This window comes from Helianthus annuus, chromosome 1, assembly GCF_002127325.2.
Source record: "Helianthus annuus cultivar XRQ/B chromosome 1, HanXRQr2.0-SUNRISE, whole genome shotgun sequence".
NCBI classification, from domain to species: Eukaryota; Viridiplantae; Streptophyta; class Magnoliopsida; order Asterales; family Asteraceae; genus Helianthus; species Helianthus annuus.
The window spans coordinates 71,980,463-72,000,720 of record NC_035433.2 but is presented as its reverse complement, the minus strand read 5'-3'; the positions used below and the strand labels follow the sequence as shown (position 1 = coordinate 72,000,720).

General features: G+C 33.4%; 1 long non-coding RNA gene across 25 annotated transcripts; it reads right to left on the bottom strand.

The window, feature by feature from the left end:
• Window positions 1-3,046: 3,046 nt before the first annotated feature.
• Window positions 3,047-9,568, bottom strand: LOC110868809. Of its 25 annotated transcripts, none has more exons than XR_004866149.1 (14): window positions 9,458-9,568; window positions 9,157-9,302; window positions 8,480-8,572; window positions 8,251-8,329; window positions 8,088-8,159; window positions 7,809-8,006; window positions 7,243-7,320; window positions 5,439-6,956; window positions 5,271-5,361; window positions 4,827-4,943; window positions 4,206-4,654; window positions 3,972-4,119; window positions 3,571-3,640; window positions 3,047-3,221 (listed from the first exon to the last, which is right to left on the bottom strand). It is a non-coding gene; the product is annotated as an uncharacterized LOC110868809 (long non-coding RNA). The 25 variants fall into 25 exon arrangements; XR_004866142.1 differs by having other exon boundaries at window positions 3,979-4,119; XR_002552772.2 differs by having other exon boundaries at window positions 3,571-4,119; window positions 4,206-4,361; window positions 4,544-4,654.
• Window positions 9,569-20,258: the final 10,690 nt, after the last annotated feature.

The following is a 20,258-nucleotide window of genomic DNA, read 5'->3' as shown; positions in this document are numbered from 1 at the left end:
GATGTCACAATTCGAGTTGCATATTTTTTCCGTAGAAGAGTGAGTTTGGATTTCTTTTTCGTTCGTGTAAGAGGAAAAAAACTATGGAATTTTTCCTTTGTTACTCCCATCCACGTTTTCATGTGCCGGATGGCGAACACACCAAAGTCAACATCGTTTTTAGTGGTCGCACAATGAATATCCAACCTGTATGGATTTGCCCTTTCAAACTCCACCCCTTTCGGATGCTGAACTTCACTAATAAAAAAAAAAACACTAAGCATTAGATTTCAGATAGTTCCAACGATAACCCAGTTCTAAATAAGATGTGTATTAACATATGATTTTCTTTATACATATGTGTATAATGACATATTTTCCACTTTGAAACAACACATTAAATTAGTAGCACATGATCAATCTCTTACAACACAAGGTGTTTATACACATAAGAACAAAAAAAATAGTATACATATGTGTATAATCGAATAAACCCAAAAAACAGAGCATACATATGTGTATAATCGAATAAACCCCAAAAAACAGAGCATACATATGTGTATAATCTAATAAACCCAAAAAACAGAGTATACATATGTGTATGAATCCTAGCGTAAACTCACCCTTTCACAAAATCCGAATAAATCAACTATTATACTAACAGTTAATTAATATAGACAAGGTGTTTATACATATAAGAACAATAAAACAGTATACATATGTGTATAATCGAATAAATCCAAAAACAGAGTATACATATGCGTATAATCGAATCAACAACATCCTAAAGCAACATTAGATAACATTATACATATTTGTAGAACCAAACATTAATCCAATTTGAAACAAAACACCAAAACTATTATATAATAGTTCATACACATGTGTATCTGTAATTTTTTATATAATGTAATTATATACTTGTGTATAGTGACATATTATCCATGATGAATCACTACAACAAACTAGCAACTAATAAGCAATATCTTCAACACAAGCATAGATATGTGTAAACAAGGCATAAATTTGTTTATGAACCTTATCAAACACAGGCCCCTTTTACAAAATGTGAAAAAATAAACTAACAAACAATAATGTTCTTCCTACTGTTTTTTAAATATGTTTAAAACAGAGACTTCCTGTTAAATCGGAACCCTAAAACCCTAGCTTTTACATGAAAAAAGGAACAAATGTTGAACTGTACACAATCAGATGAACATAGAGAATTGCCAAAATCAAAATACACATGAAATTCATACCTTGATACATCACATGAAGAGTATTCGTCTTCTTCTGGGTAATGAAGAGAGAGAATATTGATATGTAGATGATTTGATGAAGCTAGGAAGCTATAACTAATAGGCTATTATTATGGGTTTCAAAATTCTACGATTGTAAATTGGTTATTGGAACTTGCGCGGGTTTCAATGGATTTTGAGAACTATTAATGACGATTGTGCCCTTATGTAGTTATTGTAAATAAGTTTTTTTGTTTTTATTAATTAAAAAATCATGAAAATCCTAAAATCAAGATCTCCTCATCCAATGGCAAGGATCTGTTCGTTTTTGTTCACAAAATTAACATTGTTCACTCTTGATCCCTACCCTATATATATATATATATATAGGATAAGGATCATGTGAGAAGTGATAGGCTAGTTGAGAAACTTGAGAAGCATTCTAGACCACACATTTTTCTAAGCCTTTCGTAATATACACATATGTATAGTTTAAAATTGACTATATACATATGTGTATAACTCAATATACATATATGTATATAGTCAATTTTAAACTATACATATGTGTATATTACGAAAGGCTTAGAAAAATGTGTGGTCCAGAATGCTTCTCAAGTTTCTCATATAGGGTGGACTTCTCTTAGGATCCCTACCCTATATATATATATATATATACTAGGCTATCACCCGGGAACATCACGGGTTAGAAAAATTTAGTTTTCAATAATAAAAGGTACATAAATAACATTTTGAAACTCGTTAGTATCTTCTTTCCCTTCCCACAATAATTTATTTGTTCCGTTTCATCAGTATCCTAACTTTGTCTCAATGTGTATTCATAGTTTTGGTGTAAAGCTAATAACCTTTTAATTCTTAATGAGATTTCAGTTTAAAAATGTTCCGTAAACCCATAGAAAATGTTATATCGTTTGTTTTTAAATTAAATTATAGAGTAAAATGCACGGATAGTCCCCAAAGCGGATGGAGGTTAGTTTTTCTGGTTAAGCGGGCGTGAAATGATAAGGACTATCCGAGTAACAACTTGTCAAACCACAGGGACTATCCGAGTAACAACTTGTCAACCACAGGGACTATTCGAGTAACCTTCATCCGCTTTAGGGACTATCCGAGTAACAACTTATCAAACCACAGGGACTAAGAGTGTAATTCTGAAAAGTTAGGGACTAAAGGTGAAATTTCACCAAACCACAAGGACTAACCGTGCATTTTACTCTAAATTATATTATGCTTTTACTTGAATTTTCAACTAATAAAATTCATAAACATATTATAAACGTGTTTTATTATAAACCCTAGTATAGGCTGTTCCTGACATGACCTGAACACGACACAGAAATACTCAGGTTTTGGGTTGGTGAAACCTGATCCTTTTAAAAAAACAGTGTGGTGTTTGAGTTGACCCGCTTTATTAACAGGTCGTGTTCGAATTGACATGTTTAAAAACGGGTTAACCCACTAATTTCTTTCATGTAAGCGTTTTAAAATAAAAATTAAATTTAATGTTCGTAACGAAGAATTGTTTCATGCTTAATTTACATTCGAAATAAAGTAAAAATGATCGTGTTATCATTCCAAAATTCTAGTTAAAATTTTAGCAAAATGAATTAAATGATCGTGTTCGAGATGACCCTGTATTCTGTGTATCCAGGATAGGGTTGAAATCTTTGACAAGAATAAAAAAATGGGTCGTGTTCGGGTTCTCATATTCAACCCGGCAGGATTGACACCCCTAACATACCCAGGTTAGTATTCATCTTCCACAATTAGATTTAGGGTTTCAAAGTACAAACTATATCTCAAATCCCTAACTCAAAATTTCAGTTTCGATTGACAAATGAAAAGGTGTGATATTAAATAATTTATGAGTATCTACAAAATAGAATATAAATTCTTGACACTTGTGATATAACAATATTCTTCTCCCAATGTGTGTTGTCATGCCCCTGAAATATAATAGAGCATCTGGCCCAGAAGCTTCGTCTGCACAATAACACACCAACAAAGTTAAGAAACTAACTTTGAAAAGCAATATAAAAAAAATCACACTTATAACTGAGTGTTTTCTTAGTTCATATTATTCTAAAGAACATATAAAATCAAACATCTTTTAAGAGTGCTATTCATATAGAGCAATAAATGAGTTCAACAATTATATTAGGATCAATACGATAATCTAAGACCTATAATGAGTTTGACTACAACTAACATAATAACTATAACCCTTGTTCAATGACAAATATTATCATCCAAAACTCAACTCAAGCAATTTACCTTTCCTAACTCACAGCTCATAGAATGAAAACCAATTTGAAGCTAAATATTGACTTACCTTGAAACTGTTGACCAAACCTTAGAACTCAGAAATCATCCTGTATGCTCCTTCAACCGTCGACCAAGCCCTATTTTGGCCACCACCACACATACAAACGATTAAAGTTTCTAGAATTTAAACAGTCTAAACATGACTGGAAAATCGCTGTCAGAATCGCCATCACCATATCGGTCTCACTAACATATACTCGTACCACAAAATCCACAAAATAGAATACCAATAACTGCTTAGAATGCTTTATTGTTTGTTAATATTCTATGTCTATTCTTATAGATACAAACATACATGGCAACATTGGCTGAATTGCCCCACCACAATATTGCAAAATCTTATGTTTAAAAACCAAACTTCATAGTGTATAACAATAAAAATATAAGGTAAATATCATAGAATCATACCACATACCCCAGCAAGATATACGTAGTACGAAAATAAGCACACTATGGTCATTGCAAAACACTTGACAAACGAAACCTGAGCATCTAGGCAAAGGGAGATATACATCCAACATGGCGGCACATCGAGCAGGTGCAACTATCATTATTCCTGAAATTCACATATATCAAAAGATAAAAATGACCTAACCATGATCATGTAATTTCAATGCAACATGAAAATGTTCAAACAAATACCTCGACCTTGCCCTTTTCACTCCGCTTAAACCACGCCTCTTCTTGACCGATCTCTTCAACCTTCTTATTCTCACCCTTCTCCTCCACGTCACATTCCCCACTTTCCCTCCCAACCCCTCACTAATGTTTTGTTATGAATAGAGAAGATAATGTGTACTATAAAAAATTGACACATTGAGATGAGCAGATGGATTTTATGGAACAAAAATGTTCTCATGAATCTCAATAGAAGATACAAAGAGACTAACTGGATTAAAGTTACAACTTCAAATCAAACATCCATCTATCCCTAAATCTACAACAATATGAGGAATAATAGGTAAAAAAAAAAAACTAACTTGAGGAAGGCTTTTGTTTCAGTTGGACGTGTTAGGCTTAAAGGATTAATACTCCGTGTAAAGCAAGTTAGAAGCATTTGTCTCTCTATTGCCATCATTGAGCTCCAATACCTGCATAGAGTAAAAAGCGACAAAATGAGACTTTGACTTTGAAAAAAACTCGACTGCGTCATCTTCCATTTCCCTGTTCATACTTAACTGATATATGAAAGAAAGAAAAAAAAAATTGCCAAAAATTTGATAGTCTAACTGAAAAAAAAATAGAATCAGAGGTCCCACTTACCTAACTCCACAAACCTGCTGCAGAAAAATAAAATTGCAAAGTTTTTTTTAACCGGAAGCCTTTTTCTTGTATTAACTCTCCCTCCCTCTCGAGTAAACTAAATAGATAAACTTTAACCTATAATGACATGAAAGTTAACTAAGATTACAACTATTTCATGAATAATTATTAGATCCATATATAATCATCTTAAAAAAACCAGCCAAAGGTAGCTGTGAAAGGTCATACATCAAATTTCGGTGATTGTTGTAAAAGTCTCGAGCAGCCTACTTGCTTTATATTTAATCAGCAACTTACTTGCTTTTAAAAACAATACAAACCTTACAGTTAAAAATCACATGCTACTTTGACCTGTTCAAACCCACGACCCGACTATATATCTATCTCTATGACCCGTTAAACCCATGACCCATAACCAGTGCATATTAGAACCATTGATCTTACTCCATTTCCCGTTATCATCATGCACTCGTCTGAGAGGAGAAGTCAACATCAATCCATGGTTAATTCTTGATGTGCGTTTCCAATGAAGCCGCTACAAAGTTTTTTAGAAAATCAAGAAAAATGACAAATAAATGAAGTTTATCACATAATTTACGTAGTTTAACTTACAATCAAATTAGCAAGATATATCCCTATTATGTCCCGGTTTGTAGCAATGTCAAGACCCGGAAGTGAATTGCAGGTTAAGTCAGACGCCATTGATTTCGGGTCCTCAACACACCGTCCGTTAACAATCCCAAATAAGCTACGTCCTGAATTTACCTTAAAAAGCTCCTGTGACACAAAAAGTATTCATTGTTCATATTTCATTATGTAAATTATTTGATTATATATTCATGTCATTGTTTGAAATCCTAAGAAAAGCAAATGAAAAAAGAAATCCTTAGACAACCTAAATGAAAACAAACTGAATATCTATAAAAAATTAGCATATTGAATAAAAGGTATAAAGGAAAACAATACACACATGAAGCACCAATACCAAAAGTTCTCATATAGCAGTTAAAATGTACTTTTAACAATAAACAAAGCATGTGGGTCAATTCAACCTGACCAATATCGTCTGGTGTACTATACACATCATTTGCTTCCTTTCTAAGAGAGTTGCAATCTGCAAATTTGTTTCCCTAAATTGGACCATCTGCCACTCTTGGCATCTACATTATTAACTTTAGAGACCAGAGTGACTATTTTCTAGAATCTTTATTCATTCTTGCAACTTTTCTTAGCAGTAGTTGATTGTGTCGTATATGCAAATACAAACCTAAAAAATCTTATAATTACAACTGTAAATATACCGTACATATCACAGATTGAGGTTAAAACCCAAATACAATGCAAGTTTCAAATAAACGTAAAAAAATTATGAAGACCCAGTTTCATTAAACTTGGACCAATCCTCTACTTTGTTATGACGCACACATACATATACATAATCACAAATGGTTCGGTTGCAGATGAAAATTGTTGCGACGATAAGAAGCACAATAAAAACTAACCACTAACGGATCCATAAACATCACGAACAAAGGAAGGGTGCCAATATAGTCGAAACCCCTTTGATCATACAAAAAATAAGGTTACCTTTTAAGCGAGACCTAATTATGTGAAACAACAATTAGGTTTTATAATTTCTATAGAAAACATCAAAAATAGGGGTTTTCAAAGATACGCCCAATTAAGTATTGTAATCACACATGATATAAAGAAATCGCATCTAAAACATAAAAAAACAGGGGTTTTCAATATAAGACCAATAAAGTGCTTCTAGGCTGGCCCAACCCGATCCGATCCTTTGAAAATTCGCCCATATGATCCTTTGCCAACCCCTGCCGTTTCGCCACCTCTAGACTTAATAGATAGGTTTGTTGGCTTACCACACACATCAAGAAAATCCAGAATCAAGGAGACAATGAAGGAGCACCAAACGGGCCACTGGGCCCACTCATTCCCATACCATAGCCACCCATCAGGTTGCAATACGCATACATATATGTAGCCATACATATAATAACTTATACAAAAGATACAACAAAAAAAGTATGAGTGCAGAAATTAACTCATGGAATCGGCCACAACATGATCCAGAAGGTACATATCCTTACAATCCATCACTCCTTCCACGACCTACATACAAGAAATTATTAAGATCTATAAAACGACCTACATAAAAGAAATTATTAAGATCTATAAAAATACGTAATTTTTTTAAAATAAAGTTTTGTAACCTGGTTTTTTCGCAATTAATATGGTCAACATATTATAAGATTACAAATATTATATAAAAACAAAGAAAAAAATTGGTGTTTATTCAAACATGGGTAGCCGGATAAGGATTAAAGAAAGTGGAAAAACTCTGTAATCTCGTAAAACCGAAAAGGATAAAAAAGTTAACCAAAGAAGCTTTGCTTACCAGATGGTTTGTTGAATCGAAATGATTGCAGCACCACCACCGCCGCCACTTGAGTTACCACACCGTTGCTTTAGAGATCTAGGGTTTCATGTCAGATGTGAAAAAGGAAAAAAAGTGATTAACAACGATGATATCTATGGATTACAACGACGATGAAGAACTTATATTTAGGGTTATGCAAGTTTATCTCTATTGTTGGAAATCCAAAACTGAATCAATCAACACGCCACCATAGATTCACATATCACTTGAGAAAAAGAAATGCATACACGTTGTGTCGGATAAGTAAATACCCAAATATATATTTAAGAAAAAGGGAACGACAAGCCTTAAAATTGACTGGTTCCATATCTAAAATTTGTCGGATAAGTAAACTTGTATTGTGTAATTTTCAACCTGGTTTCCAGATCTAGTTCGTATTTTATTCAAGCTATTGACCTATTAGAAATAAAACATAACGTTAACCAACCCATTCACTTATAAAACACAATAACCACCACATAAACATTATAAAACTATTCTATACATGTAGTCTAACAGAATAACCATCTCCGGGCTAAACTAACCTCCTTTGTGGGATTCACAAGTCCACTATCTTCCCTTGATCAGATCTTACTTCTGACTCGCTCTCCAATTTTCCATAAACGAACGTTGTGAGCGCAACAATCTTAAAGTACTTGTATCCATCTTCAGGGTTTTTCATTCCCTCTTCCCAATCGCAGATTGACCGACCTCCAAAGACCACCTGTTGTATACCCAAATACCTGCCCCAGAACAACACCATAAACGAAAAAAAAACAAAAACGTGTATATTATATGATAGTAATATGAAGGAAGATGCTTACTCGGAACTTAGTACAGTGAGGCGATTAAGCAGCACATCAAGAGCAAAGCAATCAGAAGTACCATTGTCTACCCTGTTCGACATTTATCGAAAGTTGTAACCTTTATTTTTTTTCTATAAAAAAGATGACATCACTAAAAACGAAAATGTGTTGAGATTTATACCAAACCCGTCCCTAGTTATCCTGAAACTCAACATCACCAATATCATGAAACGATCACAGCATCACACTGAATCCCTTATCTGCATCATATATGTGACTGAAAACAATCAACACATTGTCTATTTAAAAGTACAAAGTCCCAACTATATTTCCACTGGAATAAACGAATAAATGAATTATCTGAACATTTAATATAGAAGAGTTAAAAATATATATATGTACAACTGTACCTTAAAACACTTTAAGCATCTTCAAAACCAATCAACCATATGCACAGTTCATCTTCAATTCCAAAACTACTTAATCCAATTAAGTACCAAAACCTATTACCAAGGATCAACAAAAAGCATATTATATTTAACTAATCCCCAAATCCAATTCGTCAAAATCCTTATCTGTGTACCAACATGATACTACTATCCAATTTTGGCAGATGCAATAAATCAATGATATCTATCTATCTACTACCATTAGACTTGTAGAGACCCAAAATTAAAACAGAAAATAATAATATTAAAAAAATGCAACTAAATCTTAATTTTAGCCAATCCAGTAATATCCATAATCTACTCTTTTCAAGCATAAATCCCCAAACCTAAACAGAAAATAATAATATTAAAAAAATGCTACCAATTTTAATTTTCAATCCAGTAATGTCCATAATCTATTCTTTTCAAGCATAAATCCCCAAAATTAAAACAGAAAACAATAATATTAAAAAAAATTCAACTAATTTTAATTTTAGCCAATCCAGTAATCCACTTTTTTCAAGCATAAATCCCCAAAATTAAAGAAATAATTACTTAATAATTTCTTTTAAATCCAATCCGGAACTACAAAACAATACTCCTGGAAATTATCAGATCAAATAATTAAACAAACAAAAGCTGCAATAAAGTATACATACAGAATAATCAAATGTAGCACTGAATAATCACCGTAACTAAACAGAAGTTCCGATTGCTTGAAAGTTGAAACCCCAAATTGGAAACAGATGTGATGAGAGTGTACCGAAAGGATTTGTAGATGGTGTGAACGGTTGAATTGTAAACCCTAGAAATGGTAGTGAAGGAGTGAGAGAATAATCTAGAGAGAGAAAATTATCAGAAAAATAACAACTATGAATCTAAATCAAAACCTGATAATATCGAACATGTTATGAAGAAAAAGAAATCATGATATGAAGAAGATGAAGATGAAGAACAAACCATTTACAACCATATGAAGAAGGAGATAAATAATTGCCGATGCTAGGGTTTTGTAAAAGAAACGTATCCTGGAAGCCGCTTGAATGAGAAGAATGAGGGAATTAGGTTATTCCATGATTTATATACCCGGGTCAAACTATGCGGGTATGGTTGTTGCCATTCGGATCCCGTGTAAAAATAAAAGGTTTCCCATATTTTCCCGCCAAAAATCAAGTGAGGTTGCACCACAACGCGACACGTGTCCAAAACCTTATTCATATATTATATATATATATATATATATATATATATATATATATATATAGAGAGAGAGAGAGAGAGAGAGAGATAGAGAGTATAATGTACAAAAGCCCTAATCCTACTTCACGTACGCGACAATCCTAACCGTCAGATCAGGGTTATTATCACGCATGGAACAGATTATAATGCATGGATCAGTGTTTTTGTGATAATCACGCATGGAGCAATAATCATGCATGTGTATAATGGAGCAACTAATCACGCATGGAGAAAATAATCACGCTTTTAACCCTGATCTGACGGTTACGATTGTCGTGTACGTGAAGTAGGATTACGCCTAATGTATGTTAACCGCTCTCCCTCTCTCTCTCTATATATATATATATGAATATATATATATATATATATAGGGCAAAGATAAATCGAAAACCCACTTGAGTTGAAGAAACCTTGAAAACTGCATCATAACTCTTGATTGTATTTGATCTACGGCTATGAGCATTTGAACAATTATAAAATTGATTAGATGTACTTTAAGACTGAATAAAGTTACTACAAGGGTAATTTGGGAAAGTGGGTACAAAATAGTCTCTTGGGAATGCATGTAAAGAGTACACACGGTCAACTACATCAATCAAAAACTCTAAAAGATGTCTACTTTTCAAGCCTACTTTTCAATATTCATCATTCTATTTCTTTTTTGCTGATATGATATACCAACTACACTTATCCCTATATTAAAACTCAAAAGCTTTCATATACCAAGTTTTGAGAAAATTATGAAACAAAAAGTCTCTCCTTTTTTCATTTTTTTATATACATAAGATGTTTTGTTTCTTTTTTATATTTAGATGTAATTGATACAAAAATTATTACCTATATCATTTGTATTTGTGTTACATAAAAATGTAAGATACATTTTCAAATTATCAATATACGCCACATTTGTAATAACGCACTTTATTTCTGTAACACAAAATGTTACATAGAAACGTACCATATAATTTTTATAATGTTACCTAGTAACATATAATTTTTACATAATCTATTTTACGTCACATATGTAACAACCACTTTTTTTGTAACACAAAAAAATGTAACAAGCATTTTTGCTTTGATTTTAACATTTCTAACACAAAAAAATATAATAACACACTTTATTTCTGTAACAGTCACTTTATTTTTACAATAACCTGGAAAAAATGTAATAACACACTTTATTTTTACAATAATCTAGAAAAGTGTAACAATGCACTTTATTTTCTGTGACGGACATTATTTCTGTAACACAAAAAAAATGTAACAAGCATTTTTGCTTTGATTGTTACATTTCTAACACAAAAAATGTAACAACACACTTTATTTTTACAATAATCTAAAAACGTGTAACAATGCACTTTATTTTCTATAACGTGCATTATTTATGTAACACGAAAAAATGTAACATGCATTTTTTCTTTGATTGTTACATTTCTAACACCCGGTTACATAGTGTTACATAAAAAATGCCTAGATCTTGGAGGTTCGTAACTAAGACGCAAAGAATTGTTATGAGAATTGTTACATAAAAAATAAACGTCTTTAACAATAATCCAACATATAGATGAAGTTACACCATGTGTAAACATACATTTTCTGTATAATTTCAAAAAAATGTAAACACCCAGTAAACAAGAAAAATGTTTTTTTACCATTTAAAGGATATCCATATACATAAAAGTGTAACGCGTTTTCTATATAATTTGTTTTGTAACACTTTTTATTTATTATATACTGGGTAAACAGATATATGATATTTAAAAAGTCTTTGTGTACTTTAACAAGAAAGACAATATACACATTTTCTATTAAAAATGAGATTGAAAAATATAAACTCATAAAGACTAATATGACCATATGAAAGTACACTGTACTAGTCAACTTTTCCTAATTTCTCTCTCTTACTCATTTTCCCATATACTCTCTCTCTCTCGTTTTAATCCTTTTTTTTCAAAGATAATAATTTTAAATGCAACTGCAAAAAAATTGTTACACTTTACAAATAAAAACTGTTACACTTTACTAATAAAAAAAGAATGTAACTACAAAATAATGTAATGTATTACTGATAAAAAAATACATGTAATTGCAGAAAAAATGTTCCATTTGTAACTATCACTTCTACAAATCCAGATCCATTACATCTTTGTCGCACAATTATTATTGAACCACAATGTATCCAGATCAGTTGCATAACCTAAACATATAAAAAAACAAAAAAAGGAAATTTAGCCTTTGAAGTAAATTTATATTTTTTTTAAAAATAACAAAAGCCCATGATAAATGTACATGTTAAATAATAATGGATGGCTTGTAAAATGAACAATACTTCCAGATTAATTCAAAATAATGTCTTCAAAACATGACCCAAAATGTAATTTCATATCAAATCGATACAAAAGATAAAATTTTAATTTTAAACAAGTATATATAAGAAAAATAGACTCTTAAAACGTACTTGATCTTCATTTTTTATAATAATCATCTTCTTTAAACAAAATGCATACTTTTTTTTTCCATGGACGAGCACATAGACCATAGTGATGACGGTGGTTGTTCAACTTCAAAACTGGGTGGTTGAACCAAAATCACCACCGCTACAAAATTTAACTAACTTAGACTATCAATTAATTTAACAAAATTACAAGGGAAGGATTTTTTACAAACTTAAAACACTAATTAACTTTTCCATAATGTATTTTGTATGATTTAATAAGTTTAAGTAATTACACAAGATATACATTCTTATTCACAAACAAAGCTTAAATCAAGGAATAACTTTGAACGGATACCAATTTCCAGTTTGTTTTTAAAAAAATAGAGTAATGGCCACAGTTAGATACTTACAGAAAGCAATGTGTTCAATGAGCTTCTCAACGAACATGTGTCTCTCAGGAGGAAGGAGTTTAGTGACATCAACCACCTTCTTTTCATCTTTTTCATCGAACAAAGATGATCTCAACCGTTCAAATGTTGACAATCTATCGATTGCAGCACATTGAATCTGGGTGGTTGTTTAACTTCAAAACTAGGTGGTTAAACAAAATGCATACTTTTTTCCATGGATGAGCACATAGACCATAGTGATGACGGTGGTGGTTCGATTCAGATCTGATGGTGGTTGTTCAACTTCAGATCAATGAGATTTGGATATGAAAAATATTTTCTTAAAGAAGTGAGAGAAAGAAAGAGGGGGAGAGAGAAATAAAGAGTGTGTTGTGTGATGGGCTATAAAGAAAAAGTCAATGTATAATAAACAACCTGGTAACATATAATAAAACAAGAGTCTGATACACTTCACTCACTCTACCCAAAAAATGTAAAAAGACTCATATACCCTTTTAATCTTTTGGTGTGCCTATAACGTGGTTCAATACTAACCACACATATAGGTTTCCTGGGTTTTCTTAACTGGGGTGAGTTTTCTCATTATAATTAGCCTATATATATATAATTAGTGTTCTGTAATGATCCTTGTCCTATATATATATATATATATATATATATATATATATATATATATATATATATATATATATATATATATATATATAGGGGACCGCTAGAATGAGAACCACCCCAAGTTGTAAGAACCGCGAGAACCACACCATCCGGGTAGCCGTTTACCACGATTTTTTTTTACAACTAGATGTGTGTATTATAAACACATCCGTAAAAAAAAAAAATTTAAACGCCGCGCCCGAGGGGGTAGTTTTTTACACCACAAGTTTGGTGTTTTTATTTTTTTTCTTTTTTTCTTTTTTTTACACCAAACTTGTGGTGTAAAAAACTACCCCCTCGGGCGCGGCATTAAAATTTTTTTTACGGATCTGTTTATAATACACACATCTAGTTGTAAAAAAAAAATCGTGGTAAACGACGACCCGGATGGTGTGGTTCTCGCGGTTCTTACAACTCGGGGTGGTTCTCATTTTAGCGCAATTCTATATATATATAGGGGATGGTTCAAATGAAAACCACTTTTATTGTGAAAACTCAAAAACTAACTAAAAAAAGGCTAAAAAACACACAAAAAAATTTTTTTCAATTTTTTTTTATAAAAATCGCAGGTTTTTTTATAATTTTTTTTCAAAAAAAAAAAAATTGTAGTACACATACACATGTGTAGTATTACACATGTGCACTACAAAAAAAATTTAATTTTTTTATATACATTAAGTTGCGAAAATTGGTATGCAAAAAAAATAAAATTTTTGGTATGTTTTTTTGGCTTTTTTAATTAGTTTTCGAGTTTTCGCAAAAACTAGTGGTTTTCATTTGAATCTTCCCGTGTATATATATATATATATATATATATATATATATATATATATATATATATATATATTGTTGGTGCAGTCATCTGTCGTCTTCGTCTTACGTCGAGTCTCGAGTTCGTTACAGATCTGATCAAGCATGAAATCAGTAAACAAGAAAATGAAGGTTGACCGTTTGAATGAAGGCTGACCGTTTGAAGAGGAGCTGTTCGTTTGAATAGTCTTGGCCGTTTGAGAGTTGGCCGTTTGAATGTTGATGGACCGTTTGAGCTGTTCAAACGGTCAGGCCATATCTATATATACCTCTCAAACGGTTGTCATTTGTAACGGATTGGAAATTTGATACCGAGGTGCTGCCGGTAGTTTCTTGTACTGTAATCACTATTATATCAATAGAAAAGAGGTTTAAAGTGTATTCAAGCTGTTTTAAAGTGCGTTTCTTTGTATTCCGCCTCTGAAACGTACAAGAGCTCTTCCGAACGACTCATTCAGGTCGCGAAACCGGTCCTACAATTGGTATCAGAGCTCAGGACGAGGAGTTCTTGCCATATTCAGCTTGGAAATCTGTTTTTCTACACCTTCTGTTCAAAACCGATACTTTTTACGGTTAAAATTGGCCCAAAACTTCAGACTGTGTTCGAAATTGACAACTAACAAAGCCTTAAAAGTTTCAGACTGAGATTCGTACTAAAACGGATAAAAATTGCCTGTCCGTTTGAAATTGTTCGACAAAATGATGACGTCATAGACCTTCCGTTTGAAAAATCAGCTTCTGTCGTTTGAAACAAGGTCTATCGTTTGAAACAATCATTTGAATCAGGATCCCATCGTTTGAAATCGGATTCAATCGTTTGAACAATACCTTCCGTTTGAATCTATCGTTTGAGATCAGATCCTGTCGTTTGAAATCACACTTCCGTTTGAAAAGTGATCCTGTTGTTTGAACCATATCATTCCGTTTGAAAGCATCCTGTCGTTTGAAAGTCCACCGTTTGAACTTACTACCGTGTGAAACTGTGTTGTCCGTTTGAAAACTGTTTAGTTCGTGAAATATGAGTACCGAGTTCTACAACGCATTTGCAACACCGTCAAGTCCAGCTGCAGTTGTTCAAGCTATGAATTTGGATAATGAGACAGGAACTACCCAAAAACCTCCAAAATTGATGAGTATCGAAGAATATCATGGATGGAAAGATCGCTTTGAAAACTGGGTTCAAACCAACCATCTAAGATCGTGGGAGTGCATACTAAAGAAATATGTGTTACCGTGTACTGATATGCATGTTGAAAAGGAATTATCAGAATTCACGGATCAAGAGCGTGTTATGTATCGGGCTGAAAAGATGATGATCAGTTTGCTTCAACAAGCCATCAAAGAAGACATCTTCATACTGCTTCAGCATGATAAAACTTCAAAGTCTATTTGGGATGCTCTTCGTATTAAGTTTGAAGGCAGTGAAAACATGATCAAGAGCAAGAAAGCATTACTAAAGAAAGAATTTGATCTTTTTAGTAGTTTACCCAGAGAAGACACAAAGCAGCTTATTGAACGGTACTGTCACTTAGTACGATCCATGTCGATGCTGAGTATAAAGAAAGATAGAGATGAGTGGGTAGACAAGCTAGCAGAAGCGTTACCACAGAAAGAATGGGGAACGTATTTGATGATTCTGAAGAATACAGGTGTTTATGAAGGATTAACTATTGGGCAGTTTATCAAAAAGATCGAGAGTCAGAATCTGGAACAGCAGAAGATCGCTAGGATGAACAGTCCGAGTGGTCAACAGGATGTGAAAATGTACTACAAGGGTAGTATTCCGGCTCCTGAAGCTGAGAGAAGTCCGAAAATTCAAACTGCGTTCAGTGCTGGAGATTCGTCTGAAAAAGATGATCAGGGTTCGCACAACAGCAGCAGCAGGTTCTCATCATTTCCGAGTGTCAATCCCAAAGAGTCAAAGACAAGTGTTCAATCTCAGGGAACAAAGACAGGAAATGGATATGTGATTCAATGCAACATAGCTCTCAACCTTCCAGAAGGTCAAAGCTTCTCTGAAGATACTGCGAAAGACCACATGGCACTTCTGGGTTCTGTTCTGTTATCCTATGAAGGTCTGGTTGCTGGTCGGATCGGAAATCCTATGCTCACCAAAGAGGATTACGATCAAATAGACGCCGAAGAGATGGAACTCATGGATATCAAATGGTGTCTTGCAAGTGTTTTTCGACGTGCTGAGAAGTTCAAAACCATCACCGGGAGAAATGACTTTCTTGATGCTCATGTTTCTACTTTAGATTTTGATAAATCTAAAGTTACTTGTTTTCGATGCAGGGAGAAAGGCCATTTCAAACGGGAGTGTAAAGGTAGAGAAGCTAGTGGAGCACAGAATCCATTCGGAAAAGATGACTACTACCGTAAAGCTATCTATCAGCAAGTTGGTCAATCTCAAGAACCACAGACAGCTCATGGAAGAAAGATTGAAGATCCCAAGAGAGCATGTTTGGTAGATTTCAGCTGGAGTGATTACATATCATCTGAAGGCAAAGCAGCTCGCATAATCGATCAAGATGATGAGAAACTACCTGAAGGTTTTAGTTGGGATATGTTTGTTGATGAGAAGGGAGAGTTCAAAGCATTCATTGCCAAGATTGTCAGAGAGCCAGATTTGTTTGCTACATGGATGAAGTCTATCGAAGTGAATGTGGCAAGTGTGGATGAAAAGTCTGTTACATCTGATGAAATTTCAGAAAGTACTGATGAACTTTCAGAAAGATCTGGAGAAATTTCTGAGGGTTCAGATGAAAGTTTACGGAGTTCAGATGAAAGTGTTCAGAATGAGATTGTTTCAGAAAAAGAAGTTGTTTTTGATAAAACATCGTTTGATTCTGGTGTATCAGATGCTGATTCTGAAAAATTTGTACAGTTTGATCAGTCACCAGTTGATAGTAGCAGTGATGTTGAGGAAGAAAAACATATAAATGTTGCTAAATCTCATCTTTCTCCTGAAAGTTTTCATTTCTATTTTGTAGATCGCATGGAAAATTGAAGGAGAAAAGAGCTGCTAAAGAACGACAAAAGGAATCTGAAAGTGATGTTCAAAATGTTGAAAGTGGTGCTGAGAAGATTACCGAAGTTGTGAAAGACGAAGAAAAGGTGACTGAAGCTGAAAAGGTGATTGAAGTTGTGAAAACAATCGAGGTTGAAAAGATTGTTGAAGTCGTCAAGCCTTGCGAGAAGTGTTTGGAAGCTTGCAAGGAATGTGCAGCAAAAGACGACATTATAGCTGAATACGAGAAGAAGAAGGAACAGTTACTCTTTAACCTCAACTATGTGAAAGAATCATACGATGTCTTGAACAAAACAGTAACTGGTCTCCAAAAGACAAACTCAGAACGAGAACAAGCACTGACGATGATGAATGCAGTCATGATGTTAAAGCAGAAAGCTATAAATTTCTACATCGAAGAAAGTGCTAAGTGGAAGCAAGAGTTGGAAACAGAAAAGATTGAGAATGAGAGAATTAGACGTTTACTGCAAAGTTATTCTAGTTTTGATTATCTCATTGATCGTATTTACCCAACTGTTGCAGGTATGGAAGCTTTTCAAGACGAGAATCAAAAGAAGAAGAAAGACTGTGGTAAGAAACCGACTGTTAGCTATAACAAGTGTCCACCTCCGATTTGGTATGGGTATTCTCCTAGAAAACCAAATGAGGAGCAACTTGCAAAAGCTGTCAATATAAAGCTTAAAACTGACACAACTGACGTCTTACCAGATAATATTGATGTCACGTTCACCTCGTCCGATATTGATCATGAATCCGAATTAATCAAAAAGGTGGTCGATCAGGTGTTGGATACTGATGAGGAGTCCGAGTCAAAGTCTGGGTCTGGAGAGTCAAATTCGTCAGTCAACAGTGAAAAATCATCGGTCAAATGGTCATATAGTAAAGAATTTTTGTTATCAAAGGCAGAATTGAATGATGAATCATTCGAAGTTGTTTATACTTTGAATGGTTCTGACAAACTATATTACCGCAAAGAGTTTCCTATTATGAGTATTAAAACATAATTGATTAACAAAACTTTCAAACTAATAGAGATTAATATTCCTGAATTAAAAGTTTTGAAAAGTTTTGAAAAATCTAAAAAGTATACTTCAAGAGTTCAACAACGATTAAACAAGAAAAAGGGTTACAATTCTGATTCTGGTTTTCAAAAGAAACCTAACCAAAATCGTAGCTACAAAAAGAAAGGATTAGGCTTTGTTCCACCAGAAAAATATAAAAATGAGAAAAATTCTAAAACAAAAACAGAATTTGTGTCAGGTGGAAGCTCGGAAGATGAACAGCAGAAACCATTCTGGAAACAATCGAATCAAGAGTTTCTTGCTGAGAGGAGAAGGAATGGTACTGGAGTATTTCATCCAAGAGAAACTCGAACCTGTTTCAAATGCAATGAAGCTGGTCATATTGCATGGAATTGTCCGAAAAATATCAAACCAAAACAGGGAGTTTCTCAGAAACTAAAAGAAAAGGTTGTTGATACTGAACCACCAACAGAAAAACTTAAAGTTTTTGAAAATTCGACTTTTGAAGTTGGTGAGTGTTCGACAACGAAGAGGTATGAAAAGAAAGGAAAAGGCAACCAAGTATGGGTTGCCAAGCAGATTGATGTGAATGTCGGCGATGAATCTGGTTCCACAAAGCCAGAAGAGCCACAGGTTGAGAAGAAAATTTCAGTGAATGATGATGAATTTCCATCGCTGAAATTTGAGGAGATTAAAAAGAAAGTTGGTAAAACAGAAATTTCAAATCAATTTTACAATGAAGAAAAAGAATTTGATGTCGAGAAAACATTCAATGGTAATGTTAAAAAGATTTTTGAAAAAATGTTGAGTGGGAGAGCTAAGGGGGTAAAAGATTTTTACGCAACTAAAAAGGCAACATACAACCCTACTTCGCAAGAGTTGAAATCCATCAAGTCTGAAAAGACTTGGATGGAAGTGTGTTTCCCATGATAGTCTAAGGACTATGCCGGAGATCCCAAGTTTATATCGTGGATCAGGAATCGGCATTATTCTAGTGTTTGAAGGTTTTGGTTGAAAGATTTTGATAGTGTTTGAATTTTTACAGGTTGAATGACTACGCCGGAGCTTCCAGGTTGGTAATTGAGAAGCAGGAATCGGCATCTTTCTGAATATTTTGACAAGTGGTAAAGAGGTTTCTGTAGATGTTTCATTCCTACAGTAAAACCTACAAATGGTTTGTGATTGGATTTACTTACAAGTGGTAGTTGATTAGTTATACTTTGAAGAGATTATGTTTACAAGTGATGCAGAGATTTCTGAACTGCAAATGGTAAATCAGGGACATTAAGTTGTACTTGATTTACTATTCATATGAGATTGATAAATAAGATGATGAACCATATCCCCATGCTTAATAAGTGGTAAACTTAAAAATAGTAAACACAAACTCATTTTCCGGAAAAATCATTTTGATTAAAACAAACTTAAGTGTTTTGAAATCTAAATGAGAAAATGGTTTGTTGAAAGGGGGAGTTCAGATTGTTTATGCCTAGTGAATGGAGATTTGATATGATTCGATATCAGTTGTCATATTTCTGTACAGTTTGTTTTCAATTTTCTTTAATGTGTTTGCATTTTAGGGGGAGTAGAAATTTCAGAAAATCCAAAAACATTAGAAAATTTGAAAAAGCCAAAAACATGATAAAATTCAAAATTGAGTTTCGTTGTGAAAAGAGGAAATGATAGTACATCAGTGGACTGTCACAACATGCTAAAAATTGGAAAGATAATATGTGATAAACAATCTTACTGTGGATATGTCAGTAGGTTTTTACACATTTAGGTTTTTACACATTTAGTAAATTGTGACGAGATATAAATCTAAAAGTTCAAACTTGCTTGTTCTGTGGGTTAACACAAACTTGGATATATAGGTAACCCCTGAAATCTTGTTTGAAAGGTCCCTTATTCTGAGATACTAGGTCTTTATGCTCAGTGATATCTGGGGTATTATCCCCGGACTTCTGCTGTATGGAAGTACTGACCTAGTCCCCGGATAATGCTTTTCGCAAAATCTTGAAACATAGATTCACCCTCAGCATGCTGATGAAACAATAAAATTGATAGTCGCTGCTGTTGAAATTAAAAGATCCTCTAAAGGGGACACACCAAAAGTCGAGCCGTCATCTCTCTGCTGAACGGAAGTTCTGACCTGAGC